At 41.9% G+C, this 12,274-nt stretch overlaps 1 long non-coding RNA gene across 1 annotated transcript in view; it reads right to left on the reverse strand.

The window, feature by feature from the left end:
• Nucleotides 1-247: 247 nt before the first annotated feature.
• The window catches only part of LOC122791332, a 136,379-nt gene continuing 124,352 nt past the window's right edge, over nucleotides 248-12,274 (reverse strand). The window contains exon 2 of the long non-coding RNA XR_006363137.1: nucleotides 248-569. This is a non-coding gene — a long non-coding RNA (uncharacterized LOC122791332). The remainder of the gene's footprint in view (nucleotides 570-12,274) is intronic.

Below are 12,274 nucleotides of genomic sequence, written 5' to 3' on the forward strand. Positions count from 1 at the left end.
GCTCCAAGCTGTAGATATCTCAGAGTTGGTTATATAAGTTGGGTGGGTCCAAAAGAGTATCAGGGAGCACTATTCTCTTGAAAGCAATGTTTTTGTTTTTCAAATTTGTATCGCAATGGTTTGCCCTTAACTTTCTTGATCATATATTTCTGATAGTCTTTCTGAAATGATGATCAGTAAATTTTTTTACATTGTATAATATGCATTTAACTTAAAGCTGTTTCTGACAAAAATCATAAACAAGGTAAAAATTGCACAAAAACCTTTAATGTAAAAAATGGCACTTCTCAGACAACATAAATACTGAAATATTGAATTGTAGTGTTAGGGTATGGCTAGAATATCATGGTATGAAAATGTATGTTTTTTAATAATGCAGCTTATATGATAAAATCTCATTTGGCAATAAAATAAAAAGTCCCAAACCACTGGACAAAAGAAAACATTTCTATTGCCCTTAGTAATTTTATAGTGCAAACAGCAGTAACAAAATAAAAATACACTTCCATTTTTTGATGTCTAATTCATTTGACTTGGTTTGACTGTGCAGTTTACAGTTCATCTTTGATCTGCCAAAAGAAAAAAAACAGGATTAAACCTGGATAGCAATTTGCTGCAGACAATTCATACACAAAAATAACTATGTTTTGTATTTGGTCACAAGTAACTATGCATTTTTCATAAAGTAGTACAATTTTATTTGTAAAACAGTAAAATTATTGAACTATGGTATAACATTTTTAAATCTAGTAACTACATCAGAATAAAATAAGTTCAAATTAACATTAAATATTAAAATCTGGGATCCCAGAATTGTTAAACCTTTTTCATTTCAAAACCATAATGATGAAAAGGTAGAAAGGACTTTAGGGCTTCCCTGAAAATCTCGTACTATCATTCAATTAAATAAAAAAAGAAGTTATATACTCACCATAACATTCCATGTGAGTTGTTCATCTCGCCTTCATTCTTACTGATGGGTTCGGAGCTGATCCTTGGCTCCGACTCGGGCAACTGCAAAAGCTCGAGGTCTTCAACCAGCTCAAGGCCAACTCCCTATCCCATGATGCACCATGATCTTCCCTCAGATCTTGTTTGCTGCCAACTGGCTACCTATGACTATTAATATGCCACTCTAAGAACTAGATAAGAGACAATACCCATAAATAAGAGAGGTCTCGGACCTCAAGTAGACTGGATGGGGGTTGGAGGGTGAGATGTAAGAATGAAGGCGAGATGAACAACTCACATGGAACGTTATGGTAAGTACATAACTTCTTTATGTGAAGTTGTTCTATCTCGCCGGTCATTCTTACTGATGGGTAGCATCCCAAGCACCATCGTTCTCGGGTGGCTCACGGCAGAATGTTCTTCAGAACAGTGGAACCAAAGGAGGGCCTGTCCCTGCAGGCCTTGTCTACTTTGTAATGAGTGATGAAAGTATGAGGCCTTGATGGCCACTGCACAAATAGTATCTAATGGTAACTTAGCAGAGAAGGCTGATGATGTAGATACAGCTCTAGTAGAGTGGGTCTTTATTTTTTGTTGTAATGGAGCATTCACTGAACTGTAAGTGAAAGAACTACAATCTGATAACCATCTTGACAAGGTGACTTTTGTCACTGGAGCACCTCTTCTTTTTGATTACGAAAAGGAGACCAAAGAGCTGCTCTGTTTTCCTGAATTGTATGGTCCTGTCCAAATAAAATCGGAGTTGCCTATGAACATCAGGTTTGTGCAGCATGAATTCCATTGTATCTGTGTATTTAGGGAAGAAAACGGGCAATTCAATAGATTGGTTGAAATTTGTCTCTGAACAAACTTTGGGTAAAAATGATGGATTAGTTCTGAGCGAGAGTCTGTCATTATGGAAAATCAGATAAGGAGGTTTGCTGTAACTCAGAAATCCTCTGAGCAGAAGTGATAGCTATTAGAAATATGGTCTTCCATGAGAGATATTTCAAATTACAGGATGAGGCTGGTTCGAAAGGAGGTAATACAATTTGGGAAAGAACAAAATCTAATTCCATGGCATGGCTGGAGTTTTGACGGGTGGTCTCAAATGAATAGTACCCTTGAGAAAGGCTTTAGAGAGTAGATGTGACATGACATTAGAACCTTGGACACCAAGATGAAAATTCGAGATTGCTGCTAACTGAACTCTAATGGTAGCTGCAGTGGCTCCTTCACTGAAAAGTTTAGTCAGAAACTCCAGAACAGATGAAACTGAAGCTAGGTACGGATCAATATCATTCTGAGATGCCCATATAGAAAATCTCCTCCATTTGCTAAGATATAATTTTCTGGTAGATGACTTATGAGAGGATGTTAAAATATGTTGGGCCTTGGCTGAGAGGTTGTAAATCCTGGCTATGTTTGGAATTGGAGCAGCCAAGCTATCAGTTTGAGGGAGTGAAGAGAAGGATGAAGAGCCCCTGATGAATGGGTCAGAAGATCTGGAACTGGGTCCAGGATCCAAGGGTCTCCCAATAGATGAGGGTGAAGGAAGGGAAACCAAATCCGATGAGGCCAAAAAGGGGCCATTAAGATTATGGTCCTTCCCAGAATCTTTGCTTTCTGTAATACTTTGGGTATTAGAGGGAAAGGGGGAAAGGCGTAAAGGAGACCCAGGGGCCAATTGTGCACTAGTGCAACACTTGGGGCATCCCCCAGCGGGGGAATTAGGGTGAAGTAGCTGCTGCATTTGGTGTTTGTTGGGGTTGCAAAGAGATCGCAGCAAGGCTGGCCCCATCTGCTGAGGATGCTTTCTGCTACTTGTTTCTTTAAAGACTACTCGTGAGGCAAGAGAATTGCCCTACTTAGCTTGTCTGCTATCACAATGGATATCCCAGGGATGTGCGTTACTATCAGAAAGCGCTGGGTGGAAGTTGCCCAATGCCATACTCTCAGGGCCTCTCAACACAGGGGATAAGATTTGGTTCCTCCTTGTTTGTTTATGTACCAGACCACTGACATATTGTCCGTCTGAATTGCAATTGTTCCCAGAGGGAGAGAATCTTGAAAGGACTGCAACGCTAGGAGTACCGCTCTCATCTCCAGGACATTGATATGCAGATGAACCTCGTGCTTCTTCCACGTGTCTTGGGCTGTTTTTCCCTGATAATGCCCCCCCCCCCCTATCATGGAAGCGTCCATGGTCACCGTGGCTATAGGACTGGGTAGAACAAATGGACGGCCTAGAATTACTTGTTGGGATGTCAGCCACCACTGAAGGTCCTTCTTGCACGTATTCGTTATTATGATTTTGTGTGACATTGGGAGTTCCTGAAAGGACCACTGAGAGAACAGGAGCCACTGTAGTACTTGCATGTGCATCCGACCCAGAGGAATGGCTATGATTGCTGCCGCCATCGTTCCTAGCAATTTGAGTACCATTGAGACTGGAGCTTTTGTCTCTGGATGCAGGTCTAGGATTTGTTTTTGTAAAAGACAAACTCTTTCTGGAGGAAGGTTTAAGGTCATTGTGATTGTATTTAGTTCTGCTCCTATAAAAACGGTCTGTTCTGATGGCAACAAGGCCTTTTTCTTCTGACTTTATGGTAATCCCCAGTTGATTGCTGAGATTTAAAGTTGTGTCCCTTGCATGTATGAGTTGATGCCTGGTGGTGGCACTGAGAAGCCGGTCATCTAGATATGGAAACGCCTGGAATACCAAATGTCTCAGGTGAGCCGTGACTACTGCCATGCATTTGGTGAACACTCTGGGGGCTGTAGTGAGACCAAAGGGCAGAGCGTGAAATTGGTAATGACTGGCTCTCAGACAGAAGCGTAGATGACCCCTGGATGGCCTGTCCATTTTTATGTGGTAGTACGCATCCTGGAGATCTATCGAGCACATCCAATTGTCTTTACCCACAAAGGTGAGTACTGACTGCAGTGTGACCATCCGGAACATTGTCTTTTTTACCGACTTGTTTAGTCTGCTGAGGTCTAGAAAAGGTCTCCAGTCCCCTGTTTTCTCTGGAACTAAAAAGAACCTTGAATAAGTTCCGAATCCTCTCTGGTCTGCTGAAACTGGTTGGATGACTCTTTTTTTCAGTAAGCTTTGGACCTCTATGGCTGCTTGTTCCTTGTGACTAGGTGGAACATCTGGGATTTTTTTCACAATAGGGGCGGTGTGGCAAAGGGAATAGAGTATCCTCTGGATATGATACTTTGTACCCAGCTGTCTTTTGTTATTTTTAGCCAGGCATCTGGGTACAAAGAAAGGCGCTCCCCGACTACCTCCAGAGATGGAAAATTGGGCCTTCTCTCAGGAGCTCTGACAGGGCTTCCCAAAGAACTGATCTCTGTCACCCTGATTCTGTGGACCCCCTCTGCCGCATGGACAGTGTCTTCCATTATTTCCCCCTCCTCTGCCTCTAGAGGGGGTTTCACCATGAGTGTGCTGGAAAGATCCTTGAGATTTACGGAACCACATCTTTCCACCTCCCCTCCCTTTGGGGTAGGGTCTAATCGGGGTAGAAAAATGTAGTCTGATGGTGGGCAAAGTCTTTCCATCTTTCTCACTCCTGGTAAGTGTTTCCTTCACTTTCAGTCCAAAAAGGGACGAGCCATCAAAAGGAGTGTTAATAAAGTCCACAAAGGAACATAGGCACATCCAGGAATGTCTCCTTAGGGCAATTCCTGTACCCGCTGCTCTGCTCATTCTATCAGCTGCATATGAGACTAGATGCATGGAAGAGTTCACAACAGAATTAAGAGTAGAGAGCTGGGAAGTTACCTTGTCAGAAACCCCTGCAGCTACTGAACCCTGCAGAGTATCTCCTAGTTCCTTCAGGAGATCCCTTTGCAACCTAGTGAAATGTGTGAGGTAGTTCAGCGATTGAAGGACAAAAGCTGCTAAACTAAAGATACACTTCCCATACCTGTCCATAATCCTGGACTCTCTATTAGGAGGATGAACAGATGTAGATGTTTCTGATAGTTCCTTCTTAGTGTCCGCTACCACCACCAAGGCATCAATGGGCATTCCTTTAGTTAGAAAGGTTTTATCTTGAGGGCAGGTTATAAATTTATTAGGCCTCCTGGGAACAGGCTCCGTAGTATCCAGGAACTCCCATGCCCTCTGAGAGAGTAGCTCAATCAACTCATCGAAGGGTGGAGACATCCAAGAGGTGGTGGGTTGAGACCCAAAAGCCTTCAGAAGGACTGACTCATCATCAGTAGTGTTAAGGGATTTCCAGCCACCCCCCTGTTTAAGGATTTCTAGGATATCTGTGAATGAGATACCCTCTGAGGGGGACCGTGGGGACTCTTCTGACTCATCTAAGTCAGCATCAGAAGTGACGGATTCCTGTGGGGAGTCCAGATGCTTCCTCTTGCAAAGTCTCTTCCTGGGAACCTCTTCAGTGGGAGCTTCTGGAGAGGTCTCGGAAGAGCAAGGTTCACCCAATGGGGTTTCCTGAGGATCAGGGTCTCTACGCTCTAATGGGGTGTGTGTTGTAGAGTTAGACACCGGTGCTTTAAGGGAGGGAGCTGCTGGTACTGATAGTGTGGTTGACGGTGTGGACAATGCCCTCCTCATGGCCTCAAAAGCCCCTTGGTCCCAATGCGAGGAATCCTCCGGATCTGAGGATACAAGGGACTCTTCCGGTGCCAGAACAAAGGGCTCTGAGCCCGAGGTGGGAGCCAAGCTCACTCGAGCCAAAGCCCCGATAAGCAAGACTATCCTCCCTGGACCCAACTGGCGAGCGTCAACTCCGAGATCCCTCGGTCGGCACCGAAGATATCAGGGCAGTCAGGGCCGAGAAACCTAAGGTAGGTGTCAGCCCTGAGGGCTCTACGATCATCAGTTCCGAGCTCTCTGGCTCCAAAACTTCTACGCACATCGGAGGAGGAACAGAAGATGGTGGGGAAACTTGTGTTGGCTCTGAAGTCCCAGGGGTCGGTGCCCCTAAAATTTTTGCAAGCACCAGTATCTGCAAGAGCCTCTTCACCACACGGTCCACATCCAAATCAGAGAGTCCACTTGAGACCCAAGAAGAATGTGTGGATGAAGCCACCAACTTTAAGATGGGGGATTTCAATGTAGGAGATACCAGCTCCAATGTCAGGGACCAGCTCCTAACCAAGACAACAGTCGGCTCCATTAGCTGTGCAGCCGATGTTGAACTTTTACTCGATCTGGTTTTTGGAGTCAATGGACTTGTTCTTGGCTCCGAAAAACTAGAAGACGTCTTAGAGAGTTTGTCATGCTTATCAAGTGCTTCTTGGAAGGAGGATTTTAAAAGACCTCTATCCATAACTTTTGTCTTTCTTTCATGCAACACTCTAGCACTAAGAGTGGCATATTGAACAACTTTCTTGAAGGTGCACCTCACCCAAACAATACACACAGTTGGTATTTCCATCAGTGATGGACATCTTTTGCTCACATCTTGGGCATTTTTTAAATCCAGACTTGAATTTCTCTTTCTCCTGATGAGACATCCTATCAGACAACAGAGAAAAAAACCTATATATATATATATATATATATATATATATCAACACAGCACACTACTCCTAATAATGCAAGATCTTTAAACAATGCTAAATATCAATATGGTTGCTCTGTAAATAAAAAGGGCTCTAACTAACACCGCACAACTATGTTAGAAGAAATATAAGATAAGGAAAGATAAAGGCCTAAAAACATGGCCACTTATCTAAGTTATTTAAAGTCTCTAAATAACTAGCAAATTATCAAAAATACATAATGGCCTGTAATTAAAAGGGCTCTGACTAACACCTCACAACTATGTAAGAGGAAAAAGAGATAGGGAGAACTAAAGGCCTAAAGAGTGGCCACTTATCTAAGTTATTTAAACTACCTAAGAAAACTAGCAAATACCAGGAATACACTTATAGAAAGGCTAACTACTATAAAGAAAGGAAACATATTATTAAACTATCTAATTTAAGCTATGTAGCAATTTTTAAAAGAGAAAAAAGTAATAACTTTCACTGGCCAGAGCTGGTAAACATCCGATCAAGTTGGAGAAGCAAACGAGATCTGAAGGAAGATCAAGGTGCATCATGGGATAGGGAGTTGGCCTCGAGCTGGTTGAAGACCTCGAGCTTTTGCAGTTGGCCAAGTTAGAGCTGAGGATCGGCTCCGAACCCATCAGTAAGAATGAATGGCGAGATAGAACAACTTCACATCAAAGTATTAGAGCATGCAAAACATATTAGCTTATATTTTTAATGAACTGTGTGATTATCTATAATTCATGTAGCAGAGGAATTGGATCTATATTACATTATCGCATGATGAAAAGAGTGAACGCTCTTTCATCGATCCGATAATGTCAAAAGCATATAAAAGCGAAGTCACAGAACACTGATTTTTTTCTCAGGGAAAAAAATTGGTGGGCCATCTTCAAGGCCTTTGCCATTTCCTCCACTATGGTGCGATCTCGGAGTTGGTATATTTAAATAAGGGGGGTGTGGGGGCCATAGCCCCCCACTACATTTTGTGTTTAAACTTTTTTTTTTTTTTTGCAGAACAGCAAATTTTTTCCCAGGGAAAAAAATTGATATTCTGTGTGTTCACTTTTTTCTTTTTTCGATATTATTGGTTCGATGAAACAGCGTTCGCTCTTTTCATTGTGTGATAATATAATATAAACGCGTGAAATTAAATGGCCTAAGTGTACATGCCTTCAGCAGGTCTTCTAGACCATGACGGAAGAGCATACTGGCCTTGATGAGACTACATACCATACCACATTTGCCAAAAGATCACACAGAAATTATTAACTTTGTTAAAGAGTAAATGGTACCAATGTGTGGCAATTAAACAAATAAAAAAGTGTGGTAATTTTAACACTATTGTCTACAAAAAAAAAAAAAAAAAAACATCAGACCTAAAACTGTCCTCTCCACTGAGTCAGAGAGATAATGGGGAATAGTCAGAGATGCAGTGCACAACTTTTTCTATATTTAAGGCAAGGAAACCTAGCTACAAACTACAAATATATGGAATTTGTGCAGGGTCTTGTAGGTGGGGTATGTAAACACTAAACTAGTAAAAGGCATCTTCCAAGATTAATTTCCAGTGAAGAAAAGCATTCTATGTAGTTCAGCCCAAACATAATCAAAAAGGTGCTGCTTTTTGGCTATGTTTTGCAGATGAACTCGTAAGTATATAATCTAATTTCTGGTTATTTAATACAGGTTTGATATGTAGCACACAGCAACAAAAGTCAAAAGACAAGGCCAATGTAGCAGCTCATGGAGAGCTTCATCCCAATTCAAAATGCACTGATTCCATTCAGTTAATGTGCAGGTGACGTGATTATTTCGGATATACATTTGATGTCTATGGCAAACATTCAGGCATTACCCACGATAACAGTATCTGGCTGAAGTGTACGCTACAGTGCTGATTCCACAGTGAGGGCATAACAAGAGGGTGTTTAGTTTGGGATGCAGTGGGTCATCTATGACTACCTGATAAGAAAGGTAGCAACTCAGGCAGATGATGCTTACAATACCATCCACCAAAAGACTGGGAATATTTCCCTGCCTAGATGTCTTGGGTGGTGCACTGCAGTATGCATCCCCTAATACATGCATGCTGCACAACATGACTATGGACACTTTGACAGCTGCAGCAGGTGCACCACAAACAAGGTCAGACCAACCAACCACTGAAGATGTGCAATGGGTAGCACCATAACAGTGAAGAATGTGATACAAGATGACAGGGTACTGTTCCAAGGACATCTAAATTTAGTACAACAGCTAGGTGCATACTCATACAGCAGATCTTGAGGCAGATATCTGTCAGCAGGAAAATACCATAGGGACATGCCGTACTGTGTGTTTTTTGTGTGTGTGTCTGTCTCCCTTTCCACAGCAGTGCAATGAAAGCATGCCAGAATGAGTCATACAGTAGGAGTATGTAACCAATATGTAAAGCTACTAAAATATTCCTACTGCAAACTAAACTTTATAGAATGACATGGCATACAGTGCCAATTAATGTAATATAATGGGTAGGGTTCAAAAAGGGAGGTTACCTTTATTATCCTACAAAGGTATCAACAGAAGTGATAAAAGGAAATGGATCACCACTGTCCAATGTATGTCCTTGGATGCTGTATCCCATGTATACATGCTATCCTTGGAACCCTAACAACGATGTGCTGCCTCTGTATGTGAATGTGTGCTCTGCGGGGTGGCTGTGTGGAGGATTCCTTACTGTATCCCTACCAGTGATGGAGGTACACGGGTTGTGTAATGCTGGACTAACATGCAACATGGATGAACTGTCCAGCAGCATGTCAACAATATGTTCCATTAAATAATGTGCTTACTGTGACCATGAAACCCTACCCACAAAACAGGGCTTCTGTCCACAAGGAGCGACTGGCCATTTGACGCTGTTAAGCAATAAAGACAGCATTCCCCTTGTAATGCTGTTCTCTTGTGGACAATGGCCAGCAACCGTCATGTTACTGCCTGTGTGACACACCGGCCATAATCAGGCATCCCATATTCCTTGAACTTGTACCCAACAATATAAAGAGTATGTCTGTAAGGGATTCACTGATCATGTGTAATTCAAGCCCAGGGCATTTGACCGCCATTACTTGTCTGTCTGTGCATCTGGACAAGGATAGTGTCCTGGTACCTTTCCACCACTGTCACATGCCTGACCAATAAACATATCACATGTTCCAGTGCATTTACCTTTGACGGTTAAATATGACAAGCGTCCTGCAAGGTGCTTCCATAATCTGTGAAAATGACACCAGTATTAGCTATATGAAGCATTCCATGACAGTTTGCCAGTATCTTGCACATAATGCCAGTGTCTAATGTCTGAAGCACATAAGAATGTGCATGTTCTGTCCCCATCTGTGGACATGCAAAACAGACAGAGACGGCTGCTCTTCATTCCCTAGTCATCCCACATGGTACCAGGAAGACACGGTTGTGGCTGTCTAGCTGGTTAAGATAGTGTTCTCTATAACAGCAGCACTGTCTGCACTCCTGGGTTGACAGGTAAACATAATGGGCATCATCAATGCTCCCACAGGTGTTGTCCATGTGGTGACAGATACAGAGTGGCTGCCATACACCTCTGAGGTTAACTTTGCAATAACAGCCTGGACAGTAGCCTCTTTAGCTGTGTATTGTCAAAGGTGAATTAAAGCCACACATTTCTGTGACTTCAGCACCCACACAGGTAGACTCCACAGCGATCACATGCAACACAATTGTCATCTGTGAGCACTGGCTATGGAATCCTCATCTGCAGAAAAGGAAAATAACACATTACACATATCTGCATGCAGGATATCCTAGCCCATGCACAGGTGGGCCCTATTCATTTGCTGTCACCTCAAGCTCCTAGACACAATGACTTAAAAACATGCTCATCACATGAATCTGTCATATGAAGGAACAACAAAGATATACTGAAATGCACTATGCAAACAACTGCTAGAAAATTCACATATATGTAGGTGGGGATGCACCCACACTGTGATTCCGCCCCCATTAATGCAGTACATCTAAATTTCCTGCAGTAGAAACACAAATCTCCTCACAAGGAGTGAGAATCACCTGAGCCATTGAAGCTGGCTGCCGCAATACTCCAACAACCTAATTTCACTGGGTCTGTAGCATGCCATATGTCATGTCTGTGCTCTTCTGTTGCACTCAGACATTGACAGGCCATGGGTGTCAAAAGTCACTATCTCTGCTCTCTACTTATTCCATGCACTTCTTTCACCTCCTCATTCCAGTAAGAATGATCTATCAGTGCATACAGCATTGATTAACTCCCACAATGCATCTTAAATAAGTAAATATAGGAACATACAAAGTTTTTACTAGACATGATTGTAGTGATCCAGAAGGTTAATGTTACTGTGGAAGATGTTGTATACATAACCATATAAAGATGTTCATGATGAATTGCTGTATTCACAACAGTCACATTCAGTTAGCTCTAAACTCCTCCGACCTCACATATGACAAAAATGTGCAAAGGAGGCAAAACAGTAGAAAATGAGATTCCTTTCACAAGAATACAAAATGAGGTGAGACACTGTCCTGGTGAAAAATGTCTGACTACACCCTCTGCCAAGATAACACGGTGGACTCACCATAGGGGCATTAACTATGGTTACTGACATCATGCACAGGAAGACTGTATGTACCCTGGACACTGATATGTACCTGCATGGATTTTGACTGTTGTTAGTACTTATCTAAAGTACGTATATATGTGAGGACACAATACAACTATTTTTTGTCACACAGATTCCTAGACATCCATTTCATCTCTGCTGAGGTTGTAGCGCTATCCTAAAGCACCCATAATTATGGATAACACATGATTCTGTCCTGTCAAGATAGGAATGCCATCCTGCAGTGTCTGCTGGAGAACACTGGGGGCTGTGGCATACTATATACTATCACACGGATATTACATGCAGTACTGTGCATATCAGACACTTTCATGAATTATGCATATAAGTGTGTGTGCTCGAATGAATGTATGTATGTATGTATGCCAGATGTTATCAGGTGGCATATGTGACTTGTGGATATCTAGATTCACTGGCACCATAATATACAATAAGCAGCCAGGAAACAGTCATGCACATGTCATAATGGCTTACTGGATCATGTTCAAGACATTTATCACATTATGCATTACATCTACAGCTGAATATACAGGCACATGTGCTTATATATATTGTGTGCACACATGCTTGTGCATGCAGATTTTTAATAAGCAAGCAGTAGTATTGGCTGATTTCTTACTTTATCAAATACTTAGTTTGATTAACTGCTTTATCAACCATACAAGCTTTTTTTACTTGACCGTAGCATTTTAATACATGATTCGTTGTGATGTTGGTTGTATAACAGTGAAATTCATATATACAAATTAATGGGGTACATAGCTCTCATCTGTCCAGATTTCCGCAGATTGTTCATATTTTTGATTCATATTTTTGGCCCATTTCTCATAAAACTGTAGTTTTCTGGCAAATCATTGAGGACTGAAGTATGAAAACAATGGCAGACATTCGATTTGCAGACTTCATATCCTTCAGAAAATTCATGCTAATGCAAAACCTGTTATTCTATATCAACTTTCTAAGTTTGCAAGAGCAATATTTAAAGTGTCCCTATTTTTGGGCCTTTGTCTCCCCATTGTTTGTGGCTTTGTCCAGATTTCTTGTTCTAAGAGGTTGAAAGGTATGAAGGGGTATGGATTTTAACGAAAAAGCCCACTGAGTGA

The sequence above is a fragment of the Protopterus annectens genome, chromosome 17.part0 (genome assembly GCF_019279795.1).
Source record: "Protopterus annectens isolate FY-2018-M chromosome 17.part0, PAN1.0, whole genome shotgun sequence".
NCBI lineage: Eukaryota > Metazoa > Chordata > Ceratodontiformes > Protopteridae > Protopterus > Protopterus annectens.